The sequence below is a fragment of the Mustela nigripes genome, chromosome 5 (genome assembly GCF_022355385.1).
Source record: "Mustela nigripes isolate SB6536 chromosome 5, MUSNIG.SB6536, whole genome shotgun sequence".
NCBI classification, from domain to species: domain Eukaryota; kingdom Metazoa; phylum Chordata; class Mammalia; order Carnivora; family Mustelidae; genus Mustela; species Mustela nigripes.
Genome location: NC_081561.1, coordinates 9,260,720 through 9,273,464, shown reverse-complemented (window position 1 = coordinate 9,273,464; position 12,745 = coordinate 9,260,720). Strand labels below are relative to the sequence as shown.

The following is a 12,745-nucleotide window of genomic DNA, read 5'->3' as shown; positions in this document are numbered from 1 at the left end:
CCCTTTGGATCACTACATTTGTATCTTTAGGGTAAATACCCAATAGTCTTTAGTGAAGCAAAGAAATGAGTGAACAATCAAAGAACATTGAATTGTCACACTTCCCCCCAGTTACCATTACCAAAATAGGAGCAGGTAAAAAGAGAATCCTTCTATTTTTAAGAAGGATTTATATTAATTATTGGTTATATTAATATTAATTTATATTAATCAATAATTATAATTATTTATATTAAGAAAAGTTTAAAACCAGGGGTTTTCAGCTCCCAATAAAAAGACAAAAATCATTCGTCTCCCTCTGTATTTTTTTTTCAGATTTATTTATTTAAGAGAGAAAGAGAGAGAGCATGCACATAAGCAAGGCGAGGGGCAGAGGGAAAGAAAGAATCTCCAGCAGACTCCCCACTGAGTGCAGAGCCTGACACTGGCCTTGACCTCACAACCTGAGCAAAAATCAAGAGCTGGAAGCTTAACTTACTAAAAGGTACCCAGGCACCTCTCGACCGTTCCCTTTCTTCCCTCCAACCTTCCCTCCTTTGCATTCTCTTTCCCAGTCTCCCTTCTTCCCTCCCTTCTTCCATTCCTTTCTTCCCTCTTCCTCTCCCTTCTCCTCTTGTTTTCCTCCTCATCCTCCCCCTAATTCTTTGTCTCTTTCCCTCTCTCTCTTTCATTTCCTATGCTCTCCTGAAAACAGAATGCTAATATCTTGAGATGAATTGTCTCAGACTTTAAATAAAGTTGGTGGCACAAAACCAATATCTGAGTTAAAAAATTCTAGACAAGATATTCACAAAGTCTGACATTGATTCAGCCTAGAACAAAGGCTGGAAAATATTTTAGTTTTAAAGTTTCAAATGGTCGGTTATGTTTTCTCTATCAAATAAAGTACAGAATAAGGTTTTATTAACATGAAATAATTAAAGTAAATAAAGATATTTTGGTGAATCTTAGATGTAAATGTTCTATACAATATTTAAATGTTAGATTTAAATCGGTAAAATTTATCTTTATTTTATTGTATAATTAAAATTCTCTAAAGTTTCACTAAAGAAATCTATTTTTGGAAAATACATCTTAAAAAAATACATCTTGACCTTATAGGTGTACTGTGTACCTGATACATACTATGTGTGGGAACAGGCACAACATGTGTAGGATGTGTGCCCTGCTGTACAGGAGCTAGTAATGATACAATGAAATGTCACTGCATGTGACAAAATCAGCAAATACTGGACAATGAATGATAAGTAGCACGTAAGTGTAAAAAGTACTAGTAAATTATAGATTGATGAGAGATATTCCATTTGGGATGATGTAAAGTGTTTATAGACTAAAATCATAAAAAATAATTTAATTTTATTTGTATTCATTGGAAATGATGCTATTTTAAGTTCTTTTACTATCCTCTGCTGTAATATGGGGACAGGGATATGCATGCTTTAGCTTATTGGTGTCTCTGAGTAAGTATGTAAAATGGAGTAAAGGTAATGTATATCGTTAAACTTCCTTATTTTATTTTAGAATTTGTTGGTATCTGGAGTAATCAGTCCAACTTTGGTTTGATATTTTCCCAAATAAATGTTTCCCAAACTTAATTTTTACTTAGTTTTGAAATCATAGTACAATTTTAAGGAAACTTTAACCCATGTGTTTTTATTCATCAAGTTTTAGATGGTTGAAGTACATTACTGTTTTTAATAGATATTTTATGTTCTAAAGAAGTCTGATGAGGTATTTCAATAACATTTTTATTCTCATTATAAAACACAATGATTAATTTTAGCCAAGGATTACAAAATATTTTGGAAAAAAAGAATATTCTCAGGTCTCACATCTTTCACATCCTCTTTCTTGAATGCACCATCATCACAGGTAGAAGACCCTGAGTGCAGCAGTACAGGGTAAGAAAGAAGAGCTGGACACAAACAGTCAAGGTATTTGTGGAATAGCTTCACTTCCAATTATAAGCAAAGAGTACATTCAGGCTTATGGTTAAATCAAGCAGGAGCAGGCATATTCTGTAGGCTTGTTGTATATCCTCTCTATAGTGATTCAAGTAAAATTACTGAGATATAGTCAGTGAGGGAACTATGCCAAAAGACAGGATATTTACAAAAAGAGAATCTGGTAAATTCGTGAGAGTGGTTGAATGAGGTGAGAAGATCTATGGGTAACACTCTTGCATTCTTAGGGGAAGACACCTTAACATAGCCTGGTAGCAATACCAGGGCTTCCAAACTGAATCTATGAATTGCCATCACGCATCTATCTATCTAATCACTGCTCAGCTCAAAGTAGCCACAGCTACAGAGAAGGAACATGAGTAAACTGTCTCCAGAGGAACTGCATTACACAGAGTTGAAGTAAGTAGTTGCTAACAACATCAGAACGTGGTTCATATTAAGATTCTATCTTCACACATCTTGTCACTGAAATCTGGAAATCTATGATTAGGAAATCATTTCTTTGGCTAAAGATTTTATCCTCTAAAACAGTTCAAACCACTCCATGAGAGAAAATGCAACAATCCTTCGCAACCATGGAACATTACTGATCAAGTTTATCTGATTCTTTTGGAAGTTTATGAATTTTGATGGGGGAGGATGGATTATTCTTTATTTCAGAATTTTGATAAGACTTGATATATTCGTAACAAGTCTTTAAGAATGCAATCTATTTGCCCAAGATCCCATCTTCATAGTTTAAAATAGACATAGTAGGAAGAAACTCTCTGCCATGCTTATAGCCAATGCCAAAAGCAATCTGTCAAGGGAATTTTGTAGTTGGTTGAGTTTTTTATAATCTAATAAATTTCAAACTTAATATATTCTGGCAGAGTTCTGTTGGTCTGCGTTTTCATGAATAAATTTCATGAATTTTTTTTTTCCCCTCATTGAAAGGCAACATGGCAAGGCAGCGGTTAGATGTTGACCCATCTCTACTGGGATGAGTTTATAGTACACACACACACACACACACACACACACACACACACACAAAGTTAGTTTTCTGCCAAGGTTTTAGAGGCATCAGCAAAATACTGGATGTGAAATCCTAACCTAGAGAATACATGAATGTCAAAACTCCTAATCTATTAGGCTCATGATAGGTTCCTTATAGTACAAATGCCTGGATTTCTTTTCTTTCTTTTTTTTTTTTTAAATTTGGGATCTTTAAAAACATTGTACTGATATATTTCCTCACTTGGCAAGACAGAATTACAATCCATTTTTACAGATGTAATAACTGATGCTTAGTGTAATCTTTGAAAGATGGTGCAGTGTCTGGTTCTATTCTGTGATGTTATAGTTCCTTCCTCCCTTGGGCAACTCTTCCTTTGCTTCCCCATTGAGAACCATGAAGATTCTTCAAGAGACCTTGTAAGAATGTATTTCTATGCTTTTCAGAATATTTCTAAAGTCCATTCTAGGGCCAGGTAAGAGCTCAGACTCAGGATGTGTAAAACTATACATGGGATCTAATATCTGGGTAGGCTGATAGATTCCTTTTTGCCCTTCTTTCTTATTGCCGTGGAATTGAACCAAGTTGTAATTCTTGGAAACTTTCAGAGTGGTAAATGCAGTTCAAACCTGGATGCTAGCTGCTCTCTGCATGTTAAAAGGTAATTGAATAGGAGCAAGTACAAGTGCAATTGGATATGTAGGCTAGAGGCACTAAGTTGCAGCCTCCAAGAGGTCACACTGAAATGAATTTTTTAAAAGGACTATAAAATTGCATCTAAGATAGATGGGGAGCAAAAGCAATATTTAAATGAAATTGTTATGGATATAAGTCACTTTCCAGGCATTATAACTATTTCTAACATAAAATATGTTTTCACTTCATATATAAAACATTGTTATTATTCACATTTTATGACATGTTAACATATTAAAACTTAAATGTTTAATGCATATATTAAAATTTTGTGTCATCATTAACCCGGCTGATGAATTCTCTTTGAAAAACTAATGGAAAAGATATATCAAGAGAGATAATTTTTACAATTAGAATAAAAATATGTAGCTTAAAGTGTGGTAAGATAAAAATGTCTGACTGAAAGTTCCAACGCCTTCTTTTTTCTTTTTTTTTACTCATGAGAATCCTACTGCCATTTGTTTTCCTATTAAATGACATTTCAAATACTTTACTATAAACATAAATAATATCTCCTTTCAAGAAGGCAAATGACAAACTAAATTTGAGATAGAACTATATTTCTACACCCTACCCCAAAATAATAGATGAACAGTTTCTTTACAGATTGTATCTGAAGGATAAACAAAGAGAGACAGTAGGTTACAGAAAACATGTCACTTGAAACTGGCATCTGCCCTTTAATTCAGGAACATCATCTTAAACCCTGTCAGTTCAGTTGACATCTGTTACACATCCTGATACATGAGGTTCTGGGAAAGCTCAATCATTTGCAGTTGGGTAGAAAGTGTATATATATATATATATATATATACATATATATATATATATATCTGCTCTGATTTATCTATAAGTATGTCTTCATCTTTATTAGCCTTCAAAATGGGGAAAAACTGCTCACATACTGATTTAGCCGAGATTTAGCAGTGGCTGCTGTTGGAGACACCGAAAGCCTCATGCACTAACTATATATCCTCTGTAATGTAGGGAATTTTCACCATTGATTGCCTTTTTTGAATTAAAGCATCTCAAGACCTCTGTTAGATGATTACATATTTCCTGAGATGAGTAAGCCTTGAATATAGTTAATGTTCATTACCACTGGTTGTCACATTAACAGAGAAAGGCTCCTTTGCAATAGAAAGAGGAAGCACGACCCCATAAGACAATGACTGAAAGACATTTAGAGCCTTTGCTACTCAAAGTGTGACCCACTAACTGATAGAATCAGTAGCACCTGTTAGAAATGAAAATTATTTCTGGGTGGCTTAGTCAGTGAATTGTCCTCTTGATTTCAGCTCAGGTCATGATCTCAGGGTCATGTGATGGAGCCTTATGGCAAGCTCCATGCTCAACGTGGGGGGAGTGGGCAGTAGTCTGCTTTAGATTTTTTCTCTTCCTCTCCCTCTGTCCCTCCCACTCATACTGTCTTTCTTTCTCAAATAAATAAATCAATCTTAAAAGAAAAAATATATATAAATTCTCAGGTCCCTTCCCAGACCTACTGAATCAGAATGTCTTGATGGTGGAGCCCAGGAGTCTGCCTTGTAGAAAAGTCCTGAGGAGATTCTGATGGGAGCTGACATTTGCCAAACACTAGTCTAGACTTGAGAATAATGAAACCCCTGTCAGCATGAGAAGAGGAGATGAACAGAGCTGGAACAGTATTTCGCACACCACTTATATTTATTTCACATAATTATTTACATGAATATGTGATCTCAATTATAATTATCCCCCCCAAATCATAACAAAATTAAATGGCCAGTATGAGTGTATACCTAAACAGTCCCATATTTGCGTATACTATGATGACATGAGTAAATTAAAAAATAATCTCCCCAGAATACTTACTTAAAATAGACTTTAAATAAATGTATAATTTCTAAAGCTTTGAGGTATTCTCTAGGGAAAAAAATTTAAAAGGATCATTATTTATTTGGATATTTCTCTATGTGAAGGCTTTGCTAAATATTTTAGAATGAATGATGCACAAAACAAAACAAAAACAACCAACCAAAAAACTTCTACATGTAGAATAGTTCTTTCACATGTATGTGAATGACAAAACCACAGAAACATGGAAAGAAAGGAATCCTAGGAACCTGTGAAGTTGTCAAGAATCTTTCAGTTTGCAGATTATAGTTCTGGTCACTAAAGGCATAAAGCCTTTGAGCATATGCTATTGCTAAATACCTACTCTTTCAGTTGACCTCTTTACCTCGAATGGAGAATACTATATGTTCCTCTGTTGACCCTCATCTTGTTAGATTTAGTTCATTGCTCAAGCCTGCTGAGAATTTGTCAGAGCCCAGTTTTATCATCAAATGAATTCACTGCTCTACCCTGTTTTGTGACATCTAGAAATTTTGTGCATATGCCTTATTCACATGAACTTTTTTTAATGGAGTATCCTAAAGGCAAGACAATTTTAGAATTTATATTTTTTTTTCAAATTTTCAAAAGAGGATATAATGCATATATGATATGCAGATGTATCTGCTGTGATTCCACAGGAATGCCTTGTGTTGTGCAATATGGTGTGCTAGAATTAATAGGGCTTGTGGGGAAAATAGGTTTATGGTAGACCACCCAAATCATGTAAGATTTTGCAACCAAAACAAGAACAGAAACTACAAAATACCTGTTCTATTAAATAGGTGAGCTGTCCTCTACTGGCATTCACTTCTACCACCCCAATTAGTTAATCCTTTGCAAAACAAGGCTATGGAGCTCTTTATCTCTGGTGACATGAATCCTGAAGGGTTTTAATTTTTTTTTAATTAAATATTTTTATTTATTTATTTGACAGACCGAGATCACAAGTAGGCAGAGAGGCGGGGGGTGGGGGGAGGCAGGTTCCCTGCTGAGCAGAGAGCCTGATGTGGGGCTTGATCCCAGGACCCTGAGATCATGACCTGAGCTGAAGGCAGAGGTTTCTATCCACTGAGCCACCCAGGCACCCCAGGGTTTTAAATTTTAATAGCAACCATTTTTATCCCAAAAGTAGAACTGAAAAACAAAACCTAACTCTAAGTCAAGGCCTCAGGCCTCCGTCATCTGATCTTGACTGACCACCTCACTATTCCTCCCCACTCTTCCCTTCAAAGAAACGTTCTTGAGAGCAAACCAGCAGGTTACAACACCCCTGGGATTCGGTTTCTTAGTCCCATGTTTGCATTTTTCTCTTCATTGTTTTCCTTACCATGAATTATATTTCATACTCTTCTCAGTATCCAGTTTTTATTGTCAATGAATTATGTATTTCAGGTCTCATGTCCTTTTGTGACAAGCCCCCTTTGGCAACATCTCCTTCTTTATTGCTATAGAACTAATTGCTAATTATGTATGACAATCCTATCGTACTCAACATACAAAAACCTGGATTGCAATATCATATAGATATTGCACAACATATATGGATATCATATAGATTATGTGTGTGTGTGTGTGTGTGTGTGTGTGTGAATTTCCACCCTCATCTTTCATCTCCCCATCCTGAGTTAGTTCATGTCATTAAAATGACAGAAGAGTAATTGATTTAATAATGTATCCATTATTCAGTCTTATTAGTCAGGATTCTCTAGAGAATACATATCCTCTGGAGAGAATATATATCTGGAATACATATTCTTTACATGCATTTATTGTTGTCATAGCTATTTATAGAAGTACCTTAATGCAGTGTACTGACTACACTGTTTGAGAGTTTGTTTCTCTAGACTCTTCCCAACACAACATGTTACCAAACCTTTTAAAAATTGACAAAATGAGATTTGACAAATGACATCCTACTGCCTTTTTATTATAAATTAAGTAGAATATCCATTAAAATGTGTAACAACCAGGGCACCTAGGTGGTGTTGAACATCCAACTTTTTGTTTTGGCTCAGTTGTGGTCATTTGTATGAGACCCTAGTTGGGCTGCATACTCAGCATGGAGTCTTCTGAAGATTCTTACTGCCTTTCTCTCTGCTCCCTCACTTTAAAATAAATAAATAAATCTTCTAACCCACTGAGCCACCCATGCACCTCTTAAATAAATCTTTTTTAAAAAGTTTAACAACACCTGTATTTTCTTCTATGAAGAAGTTATTCATATTTTTGTCTATTTCCCATAACCTTGGATTTTTTATGATAAATTAGAGTTAGTTCTGTAACAATTAAATGAATATAATAGGGGCGCCTGGGTTGCTCAGTGGGTTAAGCCTCTGACTTAGGCTCAGGTCATGATCTCAGGGTCCTGGGATCGAGCCCTGCATCGGGCTCTCTGCTCAGCGGGGAGCCTGCTTCCCCTTCTCTCTCTCTGCCTGCCTCTCTGCCTACTTGTGATCTCTCTCTCTGTCAAATAAATAAATAAAATTTTTAAAAAAGACTAAAATAGAATATATCATGTTTTGACCTGCAAACTTTTTGCAGAATTAGCTGTTTAATTAGTCTGTTTACACAATAAGGATTTTTAAAACCTTTTTATGTATGCAAAAATTTTTAAATTAAATTGAAGTATTACATAAATAGGGAAATTCAAGCATGACATGTATACAGATCAATGAATTTATATTAAATGAATAAAGTTTACCTTTGTAAATACTACCCAAAGCAAGAAACTGTTCCATAAATAGCTTCCAGTCACCATCACTTTCTCCCCAATGACAATGTCATGAGAATACATTAAATATGCCTGTTTTTAAATTTTAAGTAAATATAGTCATTTTTAATGCTTATTAAATGTTATAAAATTATGCATATTTTTAAAAGTTATATAAACTTTGTATTCTTTGAGTATGTAGCTTTGTTTGTTTACCATTATGTTTCTGAAATTCATCTATGTCATTCCATGTCACCTCAGTCTTTTCTTCATGCATTGCTGTAAAAGCCTGCTATTATATCAAAATTACCTTCATCTGCTCAGGCTACTATAGCCAAATACCAGGAACTGGGTGACTTATAGAAACAGAAATTTATTTCCTGCAGTTTGGGTGAGTGAAAGTCAAAGATCGGGTCCCAACATGGTCCTATTGCAGGTGATAGAAGGGGCTCAGGAACTCTGTGGGACTTCTTTCATGAGGATGAGCCTCATGACCTCGTCATCTTCCAAAGGCCACACCTTTTAAAACTATCACACTGTGATAGTTAGGATTCCAACCTGTGAATTCAGGGGGCACACATGCATTTAGACCATGGCAATAATTTATTTCTCAAATGTTGAAAGGCATTTAGGCTGTTGGGATTTTTGACTATTTCAAGAGTTCTGTTAAACGATGCTTGTATATGTCTTTTAGAAGACATATGTATATATTGTCGTGCACTATATACTTAGGACTAGAATTGCTGGGTCATAGCATACGCATATGCTCAACTTTAGTAAACGCCTTCAACGAATGATCCATTGTGCTCGTAAAAATTTCCACTCTTATCAACAGTGTATTATTTGTCATTTTAATGTTAGTCATTCTGTGTGGCAGTGCCTATGTGTGCATATGTGTTGTATTCTCTTGATGACTAAAGAAGTTGATAATCAATTTTTTGACCTTCTCTATTGAATATTAATTTTAAATTTTATTATTTTATTATCTTACTTCTGCTATCTGTGGGTTTAGTATGTGTTCTTTTCTTTCTGCTTGAGAAGAAAAATTGCACCATTTATTTTTAACTGTTCTTCTTTCTTACAATATGAATTTAAGGCTATAAATTTCCTTCTAAACATTGTTAGCTGCATTCCCCAAGGTTTGATATTTTATTTTCCATGTCATTTATTTAAAATATTTTCTAATTTCTATTCATTTTTTAAAAATCCAGGCATTACTTAGAAGTGCATTGTTTAATTTCCAAGCAGTTGGGGGGAATTTCTAGTTTTCTCTCTCTTATTGATTTCTAACTTAATTTCACTGTGGTCAAATAATGTACTTTGAATGTCTCAAAACTTCTGAAATTTTTTGAGGTTTGCTTTATGATCCAATATGTGGTCAATTTTGACAAACATTCCTTGTGTACTCTGTTGTCATTGGGTGAAGCGTTCTCATGTCAATTAGATCAGTTGGTTAATTGCATCTGTAAAGGACATACTTTAAGATGGCCTGTAATTATTTTTGCCTCTGGGTAATCAAAACCTTATGTAATTGCTTCCAACCAACAGAATATGATTATTTTATGTAAGATTGGACTATTGGTCTTGCTAGGATACCTTGTCTTGCTGGTTTTGATAAAGCAAGCAGATGAGGGGCACCCACATAACAAGAAATTGAGTTCAAAACAAGCTATAAAATGAGGGTAACACCTGATCAACAGGTGGCAAGATGCCAGAGTCCTTGGTCCAACTGGTTGCAAGAAACAATGGTTTCTTGAGAGCAGATCCAGGTCAAGACGTGAAGTGGGAGTATAGCTCTTGGCAATACCTTGATCACACCTTTGACATGAGACAGAAAGGTCCCAGTGAAACTGAAACAGGGGGGATTGGCAGTAGGAGAAGCAGACTCCCCAGTCAGCAGGGAGTCGATGCCAGCTTCTATCCCACCATACTGGGATCGGGAACAGAGCCAAATACATAAACTTAATCCTCTGAGTCATCCAGGAACCCAGGATCCTTTAAGCCATTATGAAGATTTTGATTTTGACTTGAATAAGTTGGAAAACTATCAAAGAATTTTAGGCAGATGAGTGACATGATCTGACTGACAATATAACAGGATCATTCTCGTGTGTGTTGTAAATAGTTCTAGCCTAGAAAAAATGAAAGCAGAAACACTAATTAGGGGGATTATTTTAATAATCCACATGTGTGTCATGGTGCTTTGGACAAAGGTGGTACAGAGGTTGTAAGCTATGGTGAGAACTTACTGGGTTTTGGATATACTTTGAAGGCAGAGTCAATGGTATTTGGCTTAATGCTGCCTTATTTAATAATGATATCATTTATACCTATGTATTTTCTACTGTGTCTGACTTTGGCTTTAACATATATGCTTTATGGGTGCCTGGGTGGCTCAGTGGGTTGAGCTGCTGCCTTTGGCTCAGGTCATGATCTCAGGGTCCTGGGATCGAGCCCCGCATCGGGCTCTCCGCTCAATGGGGAGCCTGCTTCCTTCTCTCTCTCTGCCTGCCCCTCTGCCTGCTTGTGATCTCTGTCTGCCAAATAAATAAATAAAATCTTTAAAAAAATAAAAACAACATATATGCTTTATATTAGAGATTATGTCATTTTTTTTTATCTTTTTTTTTAAAAAGATTTTATTTATTTATTTGACAGAGAGAAATCACAAGTAGACGGAGAGGCAGGCAGAGAGAGAGAGGGAAGCAGGCTCCCTGCTGAGCAGAGAATCCAATGCGGGACTCGATCCCAGGACCCTGAGATCATGACCTGAGCCGAAGGCAGCGGCTTAACCCACTGAGCCACCCAGGCGCCCAGAGATTATGTCATTTTAAGTGGTTTCATTATTGACCATTAATCTAAGATCTAAAAATTTCTAAAGGACTGAGGTTATTTTTACATGGGACAGGTAATTTACATTACCTTATGATTAAATTGTATTAAATTATGGTAAACAGATTAATATTATATTTAATAGCCCCATTATTAGTAATTTTAAGATTGCTTTTGTGGTGCATTATATTTTTTGGTTTTTTTGTGGGATTTTTTTTTTGTTTTATTTTTGTAAACATTGGTAGGCTGTTTGAAAACATATTATCTTTTCCATAAGCAAAAAGTTCAATACTGTACCTACTGAAACACATTTTAAATTTTATTATTGAAATCCTATTTGTGCATGTTTATTCTACAACTAATTAACCTTTTAAAAAAATCTGGTAATCATATTATAAAAATCTCTGACGGTATAATATTTCTGAACTTATTTCACATTTTTAAAATATATTGCAAGTGCACAGGTTACTTAGACATTTCAGATTTTTAATACAAGGAATATATAGATCATCCAAATAGCCATCATTTTAAATATTTCTTCAATTTTTGTTTTGTTTTTTATGGGCATTATGGGGGGGACGGAGAGAGAGTCTTAAGCACACTCTTAGGCACTGCATGTGGAGGCTGAATTGGGGCTCATGATGGAGCCTGATGACCTGACCTTGAGATCATGACCTGAGCCAAAACCAGGAGCTGATTGCTGAACTCACTGAGCCAGATGGGTGCCCCCCCATCATTTTTTTTTTTTTCTAATCAATAGTCCTCGACTGGCAAAATAAAGATATATATCTGTACGATACCTGATATTTACCAACAGAAAGAACATCTGGTGTATTGTTTGTCCCTATCCTTTCTTGCTCATTAAAAGCTTCATCCTCTAGACCTATATTTGACTATCAGATTGATATACATAATTTCTAAGAAAACTGATAATTTCTTGATAGCAAAATTAATGGTAATTTGTGTAATTTCTTTTTGATTTTATTGTTTTGCTGAGAAATAGGTACACTCAGTTGCCTCCAGTAATATGGGCTTATTTTAGAGATAGGGTTGGTAATGAAGGAGACTGACATCCCTTGGAATTCTAGGAACAACCCTTCAGTAGTATTTCAAAGATATTAGAATATATTTTAAGAACTGGAAAGATCCAGTGTGGCAATAAGAATCAGGCTTTCTTATTTAACTCCTACAAGCATATTTCGTGGGCATTTATCTTCTCAATGATTCACCACTTGTATGACTAAACCACCTTCATCAGCCTCCAATTCTCTTCATCTTCTCACATCTATCAGCTGAAAGTAGATATACACTGAAGTTCATGGTATTGTTAAAATATCTATACTACCCAAAGCAATCTACAGATTTCACGCAATCCGTATCAAAATACCAAAAGCATTTTTCATGGAACTAGTACAAATAATGCTAAAAGTTATAGGAGACCCACAAGAGATCCTGAATAGTCAAAGCAATCTTGAGAAAAAAGAACAAAGATAGAGGTATCGCAATCACAGTTTCAGGATACACTATAAAACTGTGGTAACAAACACTAGGCAAACTTGGATTTCTTTTTCTTAATACCATCACTCATATAGATTCAGTTCACAAACCTAGTCTAAATCATCATCTAAGCATCTTTCTCATCTCTTCCCATTTATCTAATTTCAGTGC

At 35.2% G+C, this 12,745-nt stretch overlaps 1 long non-coding RNA gene across 2 annotated transcripts in view; it reads left to right on the top strand.

Annotated features, from left to right (window-relative positions):
• The window catches only part of LOC132018777 (uncharacterized), a 160,574-nt gene that overhangs the window by 121,368 nt on the left and 26,461 nt on the right, over positions 1 to 12,745 (top strand). For both annotated transcript variants that reach the window (XR_009404578.1, XR_009404579.1), the window contains exon 2: positions 316 to 484. This is a non-coding gene — a long non-coding RNA (uncharacterized LOC132018777). The remainder of the gene's footprint in view (positions 1 to 315; positions 485 to 12,745) is intronic.